This window comes from Phocoena sinus, chromosome 4 (assembly GCF_008692025.1).
Source record: "Phocoena sinus isolate mPhoSin1 chromosome 4, mPhoSin1.pri, whole genome shotgun sequence".
NCBI lineage: Eukaryota > Metazoa > Chordata > Mammalia > Artiodactyla > Phocoenidae > Phocoena > Phocoena sinus.
The window spans coordinates 94,127,812-94,142,996 of NC_045766.1; positions in this window are offsets into that span (position 1 = coordinate 94,127,812).

Sequence of the window (15,185 nt, forward strand, 5' to 3'; positions counted from 1 at the left end):
ATAGAAAAAGAGGGCAAAAGATACAGCTAATTCACAGGAAGAGAGATATAAATAACCTTCAAACATATGAAGATTCTTAACCTCACTCATAATTACAGAAATGTAGATTAAAATCACAATGTGAATGAAACCTCTCAGATTGTTTTTTCTCCTTTCAACAGAGGGCCTGGATTTAGTAGAATCACTAATAAAATGAATATCAATTCTGACCTTTGTGTCTCTGAAATAAAACTCTACCTGATTCTCATCCCACTATACTAAAGCCCTATTAAGTGACTAGGTAGCCAATCTAAAATTTTAATTTGTGCTTTAATGACAGTGATCAATGTGACATGCTGAATATTCTATTCCACTAATGATAAAACTTTCAGACCCTGTAAAAGCCAGGCAAAAATAAATTTTGGGAGAAAAATAATTTTGTTCAACAAAATATTATCCATAAAACTTAAATGAATATCCACATATCCATCCATTCATGTATTGGATCATAAATATTGTGCATGGGTTTGTATATGAGTGTGTGTTAGGTTTTAGTCAACACTTCCTCTATTTTCCAGAGCTGGAAAAAGTGAAATGGAGTAGCACATCCTTGCCACCTTCAGCTATCATGTTAATAAACTATATGGTAGTAGACTGTTTTTAAAAATCTGGCATGGAATGTGTATATAACTGAAAACCTCCTAATTGAAGCAATGTAAAAGCAGTCTGCTTTAAATGCTTTCTGAGTCCTAAAGCAAACCTTGAAATGCAGCATATTATCTTTGGAAATAATTATTTCCATCTGATTAAAAAAAAAGTCATTGATATCAATCTGCATCTTTCTTAGTTTTATCAATTTTTTCTTTCAAAGTGTTCTGTGAAATGGAATATGATATGAACTTTATCTTCATTTATGAATCAAGATAGTGACTGTCTACAAACCAGAACCAAAGAAATGCTTCTAAAAACCTTCTGAGACAATAAAACCTCTTTATAGTAACACCTAAATTCTACAGATAACTATTAGTAAAATTTTTGTAATTCTCTTCTCTCTCCAGCCTATTTTATCTTGCCTAAGTGAAGTATAGTGTTAAGCAATTAGCCAGGTAATTTAGGGGAAAAACTTCAGTTATATATGACTGTGGCTTTGACTCTGGAGGTCACAGAATGAAAGACATTGTAAGGGTAATTACTCTTTCACTCTAATGGAGACAATGAGGGAAACAATATGTTAAGCTTTTTCTGTTTTTAAGAGGCCAAAATGGGACTAGAATTTAAGGTGTTGTGTGTGTGTGTGTGGGGGGGGGCAGTCTTGAAAATTGACCTTAAACTTTGAATATCTCCCACTTTTATATTATTGAATGCTACTTAGATATTTCTAGCATTGTCCACGATTCTTCTAATTCAGTTTTATTTTAACATCACAGAAGCAGACAGCTGGCTGACAGTTTCAGAGAACCTCCTACTTTAATTAAACATAAGATTATTCTCTTCAATGGTGCATGTTTCTGTGCTTAATAGCAGCAAATGACATTCATGATGACCTTTTATGCTTGGTAACAAATAAGATTCTAGGAAGGCTTTGAACTGTCCAATATAGCAGGTAAAATGCCCTCTTCATCACAATAAAATAATTGAAAAAAAAGAAAAATGAAAGCCAATAACAATATTTCCAGGTGTTAGCTTTGACAAAATAGATAAATTCTGAGATTGTTTCCACACAGGTATAAAGAAATTTAAAATATTTATATATTTAGGTAGGGAAACTTGTTAAGAGTATATGTTTTCTTTTTATTCTGCTATTTCATATTGTTTTATATTATTTTTTAATTTAGTCATGTCTGACTGTTACACAAAAGACCAAAATTTGATTTTGCCTTTTATTTTTTATTGGGTAAGCCCGTATCTTCCTGCATGATAGCAAATTAATTACTAAATGAAAACTTGTTATATTGATATTTTAATAATGGGAATTTCCCACTTTTAAGATGATTCAGTAAACTGAATCATCTTAGAAAACTAGTTACTTCTCTGACTTTTCTCTCCCGTTACATTAATCCTCTCTTTGTTCACTCTGTTTAGCTATTTTGCTTTTCCTTTCCTATATTTGGTGAGATAATTTCCTAGGCTCTTCTACTATAATCTCCCTTAAGATTCATGTTTGAGAGCGTTCACCTTGTATATTCCCTTTGCTATTTGCTTTACTAAATCTTGAAGAATTCTTTAAGTTGAATGACAGAGCTTGATACAGTACCTCCACCAAGGCAAATGCCACCAATGCTTCTAGTAAGCAACAGTAGTGCCACTTACACAAAGCAGGTGTTAAGAAAGTGTTTAAGAATTTTGCTTATTCCCTTTAGAAATGTCAAACAAAATGTTTGATATGTCTTTCTTTACTTCCAGGTTAAACGTTTGGGAGAATATAGTAGAACCAGCAGGATGCACAAACTGGAGGACACTAATACCACAGGAATATCTAGGTGGCAAGGAATAAGTCTTTGAGTTTATTTCTTTGATTTTTATTATAATGTCATTTTTTATGTAATTGGCAGGGAAATTCAGACTGCATCTAGAACATCTATTATTATCCTCATCTTATTTTAATGTGCCTTTTCTTACATGAGCTTCTTTATACTAAAGATTTGCAATGAACAGATTACCACATTCTTCATGAAAAGTATGACAAGAAATAGACATTGAGTTGTCAAGCTAAGAAATTCAGCTTGTTGCCTTTATGCATCTCTGATAACAAAAAAAATTTCCCTCCAAATCAGGTCAACTCAAAATTTTAAATTCTTTCCATTAAATTTTTAACTGCTCATTTTAAAATGAAGTCATGAGAAAAATATGTCTAATAAATGAATTCACAAACTCTTCAAACTCTAAATTAATCCAAGAATTTTACAATTTACTATAAATGTAGCAAAAATCTCTAGGCTAAATAGAAGGTAAACTAAACCTCTGGAACAGAATAATAATTATGGAAAACATTTTAAAAGTAATTAAACTCCAAAATCTATGTGTTTGATGAATGACTGCTTTTTCCTGCCCCACTTTAGCATTTGCATCTGCATAAAATCAAGGCTTTGTAGGAGAATTTATTTATGGAGAAAAGAAATATCTATGGCAAATGGAAGCCTACCTTTACTGTTCACAGCGCTAACAATGATAATGGCCTACCTGGGGTTAACAATGTCTTCTTTATAATCTTTCTCCATTCCTGAACAATTTATACAGTAACTAGCACTTAGCTTCAAAAATATATGCTTAATCTCAGATATTTAAAATAAGATAAATATTTGGAAAATTGCATTGTATCCTATATAAAAACTGTGTTAGTATTCTCCCTATTCATATTTCTAGAAACACACACTGTGATATGGTGTATATATATATATATATATATATATATATATGTTAGCTGCAAGCATACATCTCCATGACACAATTGAAGAAGTTTAAACTAAGGAATATCAAAGCTTCTCTGCTCTCCCAGACAGGTATGCATTAAGTATGGTGTTGTTATCCACAATCATTGTAAAGGCTCTTCTGACAACATCTTCTGAAGGTTCAAACACCTGCCTTCTGCACGTTTTTTAAAATTTATTTATTTATTTATTTTTGACTGTGTTGGGTCTTTGTTGCTGTGTGCGGGCTTTCTCTAGTTGAGGTGAATGGGGCTACTCTTCGTTGCGGTGCACAGGCTTATTGCGGTGGCTTCTCTTGTTGTGGAGCATGGGCTCTAGGCACACGGGCTTCTTCAGTACTTATGGCACACGGGCTCAGTAGTTGTGGCTCATGGGCTCTAGAGCACAGGCCCAGTAGTTGTGGTGCATGGGCTTAGTTGCTCCATGGCATATGGGATCTTCCTGGACCAAGGCTCGAAGCCATGTCCCCTGCATTGGCAGCAAACACCTGCCTTCTGAAATTGAAAGCAGTCATCTACTCACCTTTATCTGACAACCATCTCTCATCTTCCACCAGAGGGGAAGCAATCATCCATTGCTTTTGTTAGTCCAGTCCTCCAAGAAATAGATCCCAAGATAAGAGAAAGAACCAAAAGATTTATTAAGTGAAAGCATCTCAGAAAAAAACTGGCAATAGACCCAGGAGCCATCTGTTTGTAATACAGGTCTGACTCTTATGAAGGAGAGAGGGATGGAAAAAGCTTCTTAGACTGCAGCTTAGAACTATGAATATTCAGTAGGGCTGATGGAGCCTTCCACAGTCAAAGCCCGTTATCAGGGCTATCTCTCATTTCTCAGGAATGTGTCCATCTTAGCATCCCTGCCATCTTCAGTTACTGCTTGACAGCAGCCTGTGGGAAGTGTGTCCTCAACATGAACACAATGATGGATTTTAGGGCGCAATTGTTGGGGTAGTCAATCAGTCTTCCCACAGTCAGAGATGTAAGAGGTGCATTTTCCCTATGGCACATGCCAGTACCACAGAATTTCTTGGGAGGTAAGCACAGATTTTTTTTTTTCTACCCAAGAGAACACTATGCTATATAGATAGCTATCTGCATAGGTAGATGATAGATTACAGAGATAGACAATAGGTACGTAGGTAAGTAAGTAGGTAGCTGGATGGATTTAATGTGTTACTCTGTCTTATCAGAATCCCCCATCAATAACAACCTGGAGAGAACCCATTTGTCACTAACAGAGCTGATGACTGCCTATACCCTACTGAAACTATTTTGCATGGACAATCTCTTTTTCAGTAACCCAGGATAGCACACCCCTAACCCTTTAAAATACAAGTGAGGTGGTTGACATTTTTCTGAACAGTGTTATTGTATAAGTGAAATCACCAGACCCTAAGCTAATCCGAATAACTCAAAATTCCCCTCCCCACCCAGTCTCCTCCAGGCTTTTCCTGTCAGCCAAAGCTTTCTCAGCTACAGTGGCATTGGAAAATTTTCTAGGTCTACTTCCAAATTCTGGCCTTTCCCAAACCATAATGTTTTAAGTTATGATGCTGTGCTACTTCAGTTTCCAAGAGATATCCATTTTCTAGCTTATAAAATAATAATGCCTATGATTTTTGTATATCTTTGGTAGGAATATTTTTTGTAAAAAATATTTCACAAAAGATATCCATCATTGACTAAGTGATTTATGTACAATTGTTTAGATGTGTATTTTGACTATTATATGTTAGTAATATTACTAATATTAAATGTTTTACAAAATGTGTATGTTTTGTTACAAGGCATATTTTCTGTAATTATTTATAGCTAAGTATCAGAACTCACCTGGTAGAAAATGCCAGGTACTTTATTATCCCAGTCTAAAAAGTAGTTGCAATTATTGCCTATATTTTATTAGGAGTCACATCCTGAATTCCATAGCTATTCTCTACATAGTCTACCATTCAGTTAATACATAACTGCTGTTTATTAATTACATTTTGATTAATTAAGACTCTCCACATCATAAATGGAGCCCATATGCTATTTTCTTAGGAAAAGTCTCTTTCTTTGTGTCCTGTCTCTAAAAGGTCAACTATGATTGGAGAATGTTGGCATTGAATACACCTTATTATCCTAATAATCTGCTCTTGATGTTAATTCTCCCTCTCTATTCTCCACATTTTACCCCCAGGTGGTAGAATTGGGAAGAAGTATTCTTCATCTTCTGCTTTATATCTTTAGTAACAAGGAGTTCCTTACCACATTTCAATTTTTTTCACGTTGTGCTTTTTTTTTCACCTGAAATCATTTCATTTCCATTCATATAACTTAAACCCATTTTCTGTTATTAGAGAAAGAGAAACGTAGCTGTTCCCATATGGTAGCCTATCAAATACCTGAAAAGAGTCCTTATATCTCCTTTAAATTTTTTTAACATAAAAAGCAAGTTTGAATTCTTACCACCATTCCTGATGTGGCAATTTCTAAACTAATTATTATTCCCATCAAAATTTTATAAATGAGTTCTGGTTTCCCCATTTGAAAGTGTCTCATCTAGATGAGTACTACAACTTCAGAAATGTAGGAATTGAATTTAAGAAAGAAAAAATGTGTTCTAAGTGCTCATCACTACTGGTCTGTCCATACTTGAATACTTTTGTGAGTGGTTAGACTATGTTGAGTATAGGTAATTCTGGACTGGACAAAAGAAGTAGTTTAACCAAAACTGTCAAAAATAGCATCATTAGGAGGAGAATAGAAATCATAACTGTGGAGGGAGGCCAATGACTCGAACCAGTTTAAAACAGAATAATATACTGCAGGAAAAAAAAAAAAAAAAGGAACTTGTAAATCAGAAAGGCCCTGAACAGATAGATCATAGGAATCAGAGAAGCATCAGAATAGGGACTTCTTAATGGCAGTTTTGTGTGATATCTGCAGTAGGCCCCAAAGCAGACCTGCAAGAAGAAAGGTACTGTTTGAGAATGTACCCCACTTGGGAGGCTTTGTGTTATGAGCTTTCACATATTATTAACTTATTTAATTTTTACCTCACTTAAAAGGTAGGTATTTGTTATCTCCATTCACATGTGAGATCACAGAAGCACAGGAGTTTATACATACAGCCCGAAGTCACAGATTTAGTAAGTATCCTCCTCCAAATTCCACAAGTACACCTGAATTTGTGTGCAATGTCCTGCAGGCTATATTGAAAAGAGACTAATGACAAAAATTAAAAGTAAAGAAACAGTCGTGGCTGAACAGGAGTCACAAGGTGAGCTCGAGTTTGATCAATGGACATGAACGGGTTATTGTGGGGAATGATAAGGTAATTTTTCCAGATCCATTGAGAATAAAATATATAAACAGGGTTTAAATAATAGTAGAGGAAACTTGAAACAGTCAAATAACAAAAAGGTAATTTATTAAGCAACCACAATTTACACAGTATATTGCTAGGTATTTGTACACAGCATCTCACACTCTAAACTAAGTATTATCATCATTTTATGGAGGAATAAATGGACCCTCAGAGAACTGATTCAAGTTCTCAAGATTACACACTTATAAGTGAAGGAGGCAAGACTGAAATTAAAGTTTACATAACACAAATACTTGTGGTTAGGTTACTATGCAATAACAAAATTTCTGAAAACACTCCCTGTTAAATTTTAAATACATTCCCAGAAAATGCACGTCAATATATTGATAATTATATATAAAATTAGGAAATTTCATGTATTAAAACTTCCAGGGACTTCTTTAAGTTTCATTATTTTTCTATTCTTGGAATCTCCTCTTGATTGGCAATTGTGTTCCATAAAAGATCACAGAAATTGAAAGTAATAAATTAGACTTTGGAAGTTATAAATTATGTATGAAAAATGAATTAGGTTATTTAAGTTCTGTCTAATATATGCTACATTTAAAAAAAGGGACTATGTTAGCCTTAATCATAATAGAACCTGATAGATACGTAAAATAATGCTAAGGGAAAATTTATACAACTCAAACAGAGTAATTTTCTTACATAAATTAATGCCAGGCAGTCATCTAAGTAATATAACAGATTAGACCTCTGGGAGTTGGAAGATAAAGCATCAATTTTAAAACATGGAATGAGAGGGGGGCAGAATCAAGATGGCAGGCAGACTAGGAGGAGGTGGAATTTGCGTCTCCTCACAATTAGGGCACCTACCAGGCACTGGTGGCAGATCACGGACACCCAAGGGGACGGGAGGAAGCACCAGCTACCAGGTAGGATATGGGGCATGGAGGGAGTGAAGGGGGAGGATAAGTGGAGGCAGGAGGGAATTGGCACCCCTGAGGGGTGACTGGGGGAGAAGAAGGGATCCCACACCCAAAGGAGGAAATTGGGGGACCACTGGGAGGGCAGAGGATCAAAATGGAGTGTGGCCAGGTTTCCTCTGCCCACTTGGGTCCCCAGGAGCCTGCTGAGGTCCAGGGCCTGATCCTCTGCCTACCAAGGCCCCCTCCAAGCGGTGTGCATTCTGAAGGAGTGGGAGGGAGTAAACAGGGAACAAAAGTAAAGGCCGGACCTCCAGGACCAGCACCCCTGAGGGGAGGCTGGGGGTGGAGAAGAGTTCCTACACCCAGTGGGACCCACCCAAGGTTAAGGGTCCAGTGAGGATGGGAGAGACCCTGGGGGAGTCTGTGGGAGAGGGGTGCAAAGGAACAGAAGGGAATGCGTCCAGCCTTTTCCCTGTCCACTTAGGCACCCCGGAGCCTGTTGGGCTCCCGGGCCTAATCCTCTGCCCTTGGAGGCTCCCTCCTGCTGCACAGATCCCAAGCCACATCCCTATACCCCCCCCCCAGGGCCTTACCTCTACACTCAGAGACACCCTCTGAGACCCCCTCCAATGTGCTGGGACTAAACCCCACCCACACACCCTCACTCAAGGCCCTACCTCCAAACTCCAGACCTCCACACTCCAGAGGCCCTCCCTGCATTGTGCTGCCATTCCCCTTCTGTGCAGGTCCTAAGCAGAGGCCCTGCCCCACACTCAAATATCACCCCCCACCCGCATAGGTCCTGCCTCACCCTAAACCCCACCCCTGCTTAAGTTCCACCGCCAATAAACTCCATCCCCATAGCCAAGGCTTTTTCTTTTGGTTCTTTTTTCCTCTTTTAGATTGGGGTTCAGTTTTACCTTGTTGATTCATTGTTGTTGATTCACTTATATTTTTATTTTTCCTTATAAATCTTTTATTTTTCTAATTTTATTTTATTCTTTACACTTTGTTATTGTTCTCTCCTTTTGGTTGGTTCCCTGCACCCTCCACTTTCTTTTTTTTCCTTTTTTCTGTTGTGGTTTTATTTTACCTTCTTGCAGTTGTTTAAATTATATTTTTATTTTTCCTGATATATTTTTTATTTTTCTTTAACTTTCTAATTTTATTTTGATTTTTATTCTTTGATATTGTACTGCACGTTTTTTCTTTCTTTCTTTTTTTTTTTCTGCCACACCATGCAGCTTGCGGGATCTTTATTCCCAGGCTGGAGGTTGGCTCAAGCTACTGTGGTGGGAGCTCTGAGTCCAAACCACTGGACTAACAGAGAACCTCAGACCCCAGGGAATATTAATTGGAGTGAGGCGAGGCCTCCCAGAGGTCCTAATATCGGCACCAAGACCTGGCTCTATCCAAATGCCTGCAAACTCCAGTGCTGGATGGCTCAGGCCAAGCAATGAGGAAGACAAAATTACAGCCCCACCTATCAAAAAACAAACACTGAAACAACAAAAGAATATGTTACAGATGAAGGAGCAAGGTAGAAACCTTACAAGACTAAAAATGAAGAGGAAATAGGGAACCTACCTAAAAAGAATTCAGAGAAATGAGAGTAAATATGATCCAAAATCTTGGAAACAGAATGGATAAAATGCAAGAAACATTTAACAAGGATCTAGAAGAACTAAAGAGCAAGCAAACAGTGATGAGCAACACGGTAAATGGAATTAAAAATACTCTAGAAAGAATCAATACCAGAATGACTGAGGCAGAAGAATGAATAAGTGAGCTGGAAAATAAAATGATGGAAATAACTGCCAGGGAAAAATAAAGAAAAAAGAATGAAAAGAATTGAGGACAGACACAGAGACCACTGGGAAAACATTAAGTGCACCAACATTCGATTATAGAGGTCCTAGAAGAAGAAGACAAAAATAAGGGTCTGAGAAAATATTTGAAGAGATTATAGTTGAAAACTTCCCTAACATGAGAAAAGAAATAGTCAATCAAGTCCAGGAAGTGCAGAGAGTCCCCTAAAGGATAAACCTAAAGAGAAACATGATGAGACACATGTTAATCAAACTATCAAAAATTAATTACAAAGAAAAAATATTAAAAGCAGCAAGGGAAAAGCAACAAATAACATACATGGGAATCCCCATAAGGTTAAGACTTGAATATTCAGCAGAAACTCTGCAAGCCAGAAGGGTGGGCAGGCCATATTTAAAGTGATGAAAGTGAAAAAGCTACAACCAAGATTACTCTACCCAGCAAGGATCTCATTCAGACTCAATGGAGAAATTAAAACCTTTACAGACAAGCAAAAGCTAAGAGAGTTCAGCACCATGAAACCAGCTTTACAACAAATGCTAAAGAAACTTCTCTAGGCAGGAAACACAAGAGAAGGAAAATACCTACAATAACACCCAAAACAAGAAAATGGTAATAGAACGTACATATAGATAATTACCTTAAATGTAAATGGATTAAATGCTCCAACAAAAGACATAGACTGGCTGAATGGATACAAAAACAAACCCATATATATGCTGTCTACAAGAGACCCACTTCAGACCTAGGGACAATACAGACAGAAAGCGAGGGGATAGAAAAAGATATTCCATGAAAATGGAAATCAAAAGAAAGCTGTAGTAGCAATTCTCATACCAGACAAAATAGCTTTTAAAATAAAGACTATCACAGGAGACAAAGAAGGGCATTACATAATGATCAAGGGATCAATGCAAGAAGAAAATATAACAATTGAAATATTTATGCACCCAAATTAGGAGCACCTCAATACATAAGGCAAAGGTTAACAGCCTAAAAGAGGAAATCAACAGTAACACAATCAGAGTGGGGGACTTTAACACCCCACTCCAATGGACAGATCATCCAAAATGAAAATAAATAGGAAACACAAGATTTAAATGACACATTAAACAAGTTGGACTTAATTGATATTTATAGGACACTCCATTCCAAAACAACAGAATACACTTTCTTCTCAAGTGCTCATGGAGCATTCTCCTGGATAGATCATATCTTGGGTCACAAATCAAGCCTTGGTAAATTTAAGAAAATTGGAATCATATCAAGTATCTTTTCCAACAACAATGCTATGAGATAAGATATCAATTACATGAAAAAAGCTGTAAAATGCAAACATATGGATTCTAAATGATATGCTACTAAATAACAAAGAGATCACTAAAGAAATCAAAGAAGAAATCAGAAAACACCTAGAAACAAATGACAGTGAGAACACTACAACCCAAAACCTATGAGATGTAGCAAAAGAAGTTGTAAGAAGGAAGTTTATAGCCATAAAATCCTACCTCAAGAAACAAGAATAAGCTAAAATAAACAACATAACCTTACACCTAAAGCAATTAGAGAAAGAACAAAAAATGCCCAAAGTTAGCAGAAGGAAAGAAATCATAAGTATCAGATCAGAAATAAATGAAAAAGAAATGAGGGAAACAATAACAAAGATCAATAAAACTAAAAGCTGGTTCTTTGAGAAGATAAACAAAATTGATAAACCATTAACCAGACTCATCAAGTAAAAAAGGGAGAAGACTCAAATCAACAGAATTAGCAATGAAAAAGCAGAAGAAACAACTGACACAGCAGAAATACAAAGGATAATGAGAGATGACTACAATCAACTATATGCCAATAAAATGGACAACCTGGAAGAAACGGACAAATTCTTACAAAAGTAAAACCTTCTAAGATGGAACCAGGAAGAATTAGAAAATATAAACAGACCAATTACAAGCACTGAAATTGAAAATGTGATTAAAAATCTTCCAACAAACAAAAGCCCAGGACCAGATAGCTTCACAGGCAAATTCTATCAAACATTTAGAGAAGAGCTAACACCTATCCTTTTCAAATTCTTCCAAAATACAGCAGAGGGAGGAACACTCGCAAACTCATTCTATGAGGCCACCATCACCCTGATACCAAAACCAGACAAAGATGTCACAAAAAAGGAAAACTACAGGCCAATATCACTGATGAACATACATGCAAAGCTCCTCAACAAAATACAAGCAAATAAAATCCAACAGCACATTAAAAGAATCATACACCATGATCAAGTGGAGTTTATCCCAAGAATGCAATGTTTCTTCAATATATGCAAATCAATCAATGGGATACACCATATTAACAAACAGGGGGATAAAAACTATACAACAATCTCAGTAGATGCAGAAAAAGTTTTTGACAAAATTAAACACCTATTTATGATAAAAACCCTCCAGAAAGTAGGAATAGGGGGAAATTACCTCAACATAATAAAGGCCTTATATGACAAACTCACAGCCAACATCGTTCTCAATGGTGAAAAACTGAAACCTTTTCCTCCAAGATCAGGAACAAGAAAAGGTTGCCCACTCTCATAACTATTATTCAACATAGTTTTGGTAGTTTTAACCACAGCAATCAAAGAAGAAAAAGAAATAAAAGAAATCCAAATCGGAAAAGAAGAAGTAAAACTGTCACTGTTTGCAGATGACATGATACTATACATAGAGAATCCTAAAGATGCTGTAAAATACCTAGTTTAAACCTACCTAAGAAGACAAAAAAACTGTATGCAGAAAACTATGACACTGATGAAAGACATTAAAAATAATACAAACAGATGGAGAGATATACCATGTTCCTGGATTGAAAGAATCAACATTGAGAAAATGACTATACTACCCAAAGCAATCTACAGATTCAATGCAATCCCTATCAAACTGCCAATCGCATTTTTCATGGAACTAGAACAAAAAATTTCACAATTTGTATGGAGACACAAAATAATCTGAATAGCCAAAGCAATCTTGAGAAAGAAAAATGGAGCTGGAGGAATCAGGCTCTCTGACTTCAGATTATACTACAAAGCTACAGTAATCAAGAGAGTATGGTACTGGCACAAAAACAGAAATATAGATCAGTGGAACAGGATAGAAAGCCCAGAGATAAACCTATGCACATATGGTCACCTTATCTTTGATAAAGGAGGCAAGAGTATACAATGGAGAAAAGACAGCCTCTTCAATAACTGGTGCTGGGAAAACTGGACAGCTACATGTAAAAGAATGAAATTAGAACACTCTCTAACACCATAAAAAAAATAAACTCAAAATGGATTAAAGATGTAAATGTAAAGCCAGACACTGTAAAACATTTAGAGGAAAACATAGGAAGAACACTCTTTGACATAAATCACAGCAAGATTCTTTTTGACTCACCTCCTAGAGAAATGGAAATAAAAACAAAAATAAGCAAATGAGACATAATGAAACATAAAAGCTTTTGCACCGCAAAGAAAACCATAAACAAGATGAAAAGACAACACTCAGAATAGGAGAAGATATTTGCAAACCAAGCAACTGACAAAGGATTAATCTCCAAAATATACAAGTAGCTCATGCAGCTCAATACCAAAAAACAAACAACCCAGTCCAACAATGGTCAGAACACCTGTATTTCTCCAAAGAAGATACACAGATTGCCAATAAACACATGAAAGCATGCTCTATATCACTAATCATTAGAGAAATGCAAATCAAAACTACAATAAGGTATCACCTCACACCAGCCAGAATGGTTATCATCAAAAAATCTACAAACAATAAATGCTGGAGAGGGTGTGGAGAAAAGTGAACCCTCTTGCACTGTTGGTGCAAATCTAAATTGATACAGCCACTATGGAGAACTGTATGGAAGTTCCTTAGAAAACTAAAAATATAATGACCATATGGCCCAGCAATCCCAGTACTGGGCATATACCCTGAGAAAACCATACTTCAAAAAGAGTCCTATACCACAATGTTCATTCCAGCACTATTTACAATAGCCAGGACATGGAAGGAATCTAAGTGTCCATCAATAGATGAATGGATAAAAAAGATGTGGCACTTATATACAATGGAATTTTACTCAGCCATAAAAGGAAACGGAATTGAGTTATTTTGTAATGAGGTGGATGGACCTAGAGTGTGTCATACAGAGTGAAGTAAGTCAGAAAGAGAAAAACAAATACTAACACATGCTAACACATATATATGGAATTTAAAAAGAAATGGTTCTGATGAACCTAGGGGCAGGACAGGAATAAAGATGCAGATGTAGAGAATGGACTTGAGGACATGGGGAGGGGGAAGTGTAAGATGGGATGAAGAGAGAGAGTGGCATTGACATATACACAGTACCAAATTTAAATTATATAGCTAATGGGAAGCAGCCGCATATCACAGGGAGACCAGCTTGGAGCTTTGTGACCACCTAGAGGGGTGGGATAGGGAGGGTGGGAGGGAGACGCAAGAGGGAGGGGATATGAGGATACACGTATGCATATAGCTGATTGACTTTGTTACACAGCCGAAACTAACAGAACACTGTAAAGCAATTATACTCCAATAAAGATGTTAAGAAAGAATCACTCAAAAGGAAATTTAACAATTAAACACCCTTCAATGCCGAAATTTGACCTTTAAGAAGACAAGCCTCAGTCAGCAAGAAATGTGCTTGGAAACTGAGACATCTTTACAGGAATGCACAATGTGCACACACATATCAATAATTATGAATAAGAGGAGAAGGCTAATGAGATCCAGTAACACAATAGGTCATTCTGAGTAATAAATAAGATTAATTGCATTGAGTATTTGACTATTAACTTTTTCCTTCTAAGTTATTTTTAAACAGAAAAAAAATTAATAAAAGACCATTTTTTTCCTTCCTGGTTCATTCCCATCATTTTAACTTACTAAAAAAACCCCACTTTCCTTTGCAATCACTCACTCACTCTACCTTTCCTCTTCCAGATCTTCTATAGCAATAACAGAGCATGAATAACTCCATGAAACAGACAGATGTATCTTCTCTGTGATCAGCTCTCTGTCAAGGAAGCTCATGCAGTAAATCTTTCAAAAGACAAATTTGTCAGTTGTTACTGAATCAGTATGTGAGTCCTATACTCAGTGACTCCAGAACACAAAGAGCTTAGGGAAAAGTTAAAATTTAAAGTTACCAGTATGGGAAATTCATTAGAAAGAATCAGGTCAGAGAGGCAAAAATTCAATTATAATCCCCCAAATTGTGATGGCAAAAATCTCAACTGACCCAAATTTCTTGGCTTCTACCACTAGCTACATTTATATTTGAAATGAGTTGAAACTCGAGCTGTGCTGGTAGCCTAACACCTGCTCCTTTATTTCCCCTGGGGTGGCTGCAGTAATTACCCACCTCTACCTGCACCAGTTCAGGATTTATGAAATGTTGGTCAGGTAGAGTCAATCATTCCTATGTTCTAAGGTACCAAATGATCATCTGCTAGTCAGAATTGCAACACTACTGGCAGGCAGACTTATTAGTTCCTTTCATTTTTGAGTCTAGTCATGCCTCAATTTTTGCTAGCCAATTTGCATTTGTTTTCTATGCTTTGCACCCTATGGAAAGAATTATAATTTAACTCAACTGTACTTTCTAAATATATGTTTTTTAAACAACTTTTACACATGATTAAATT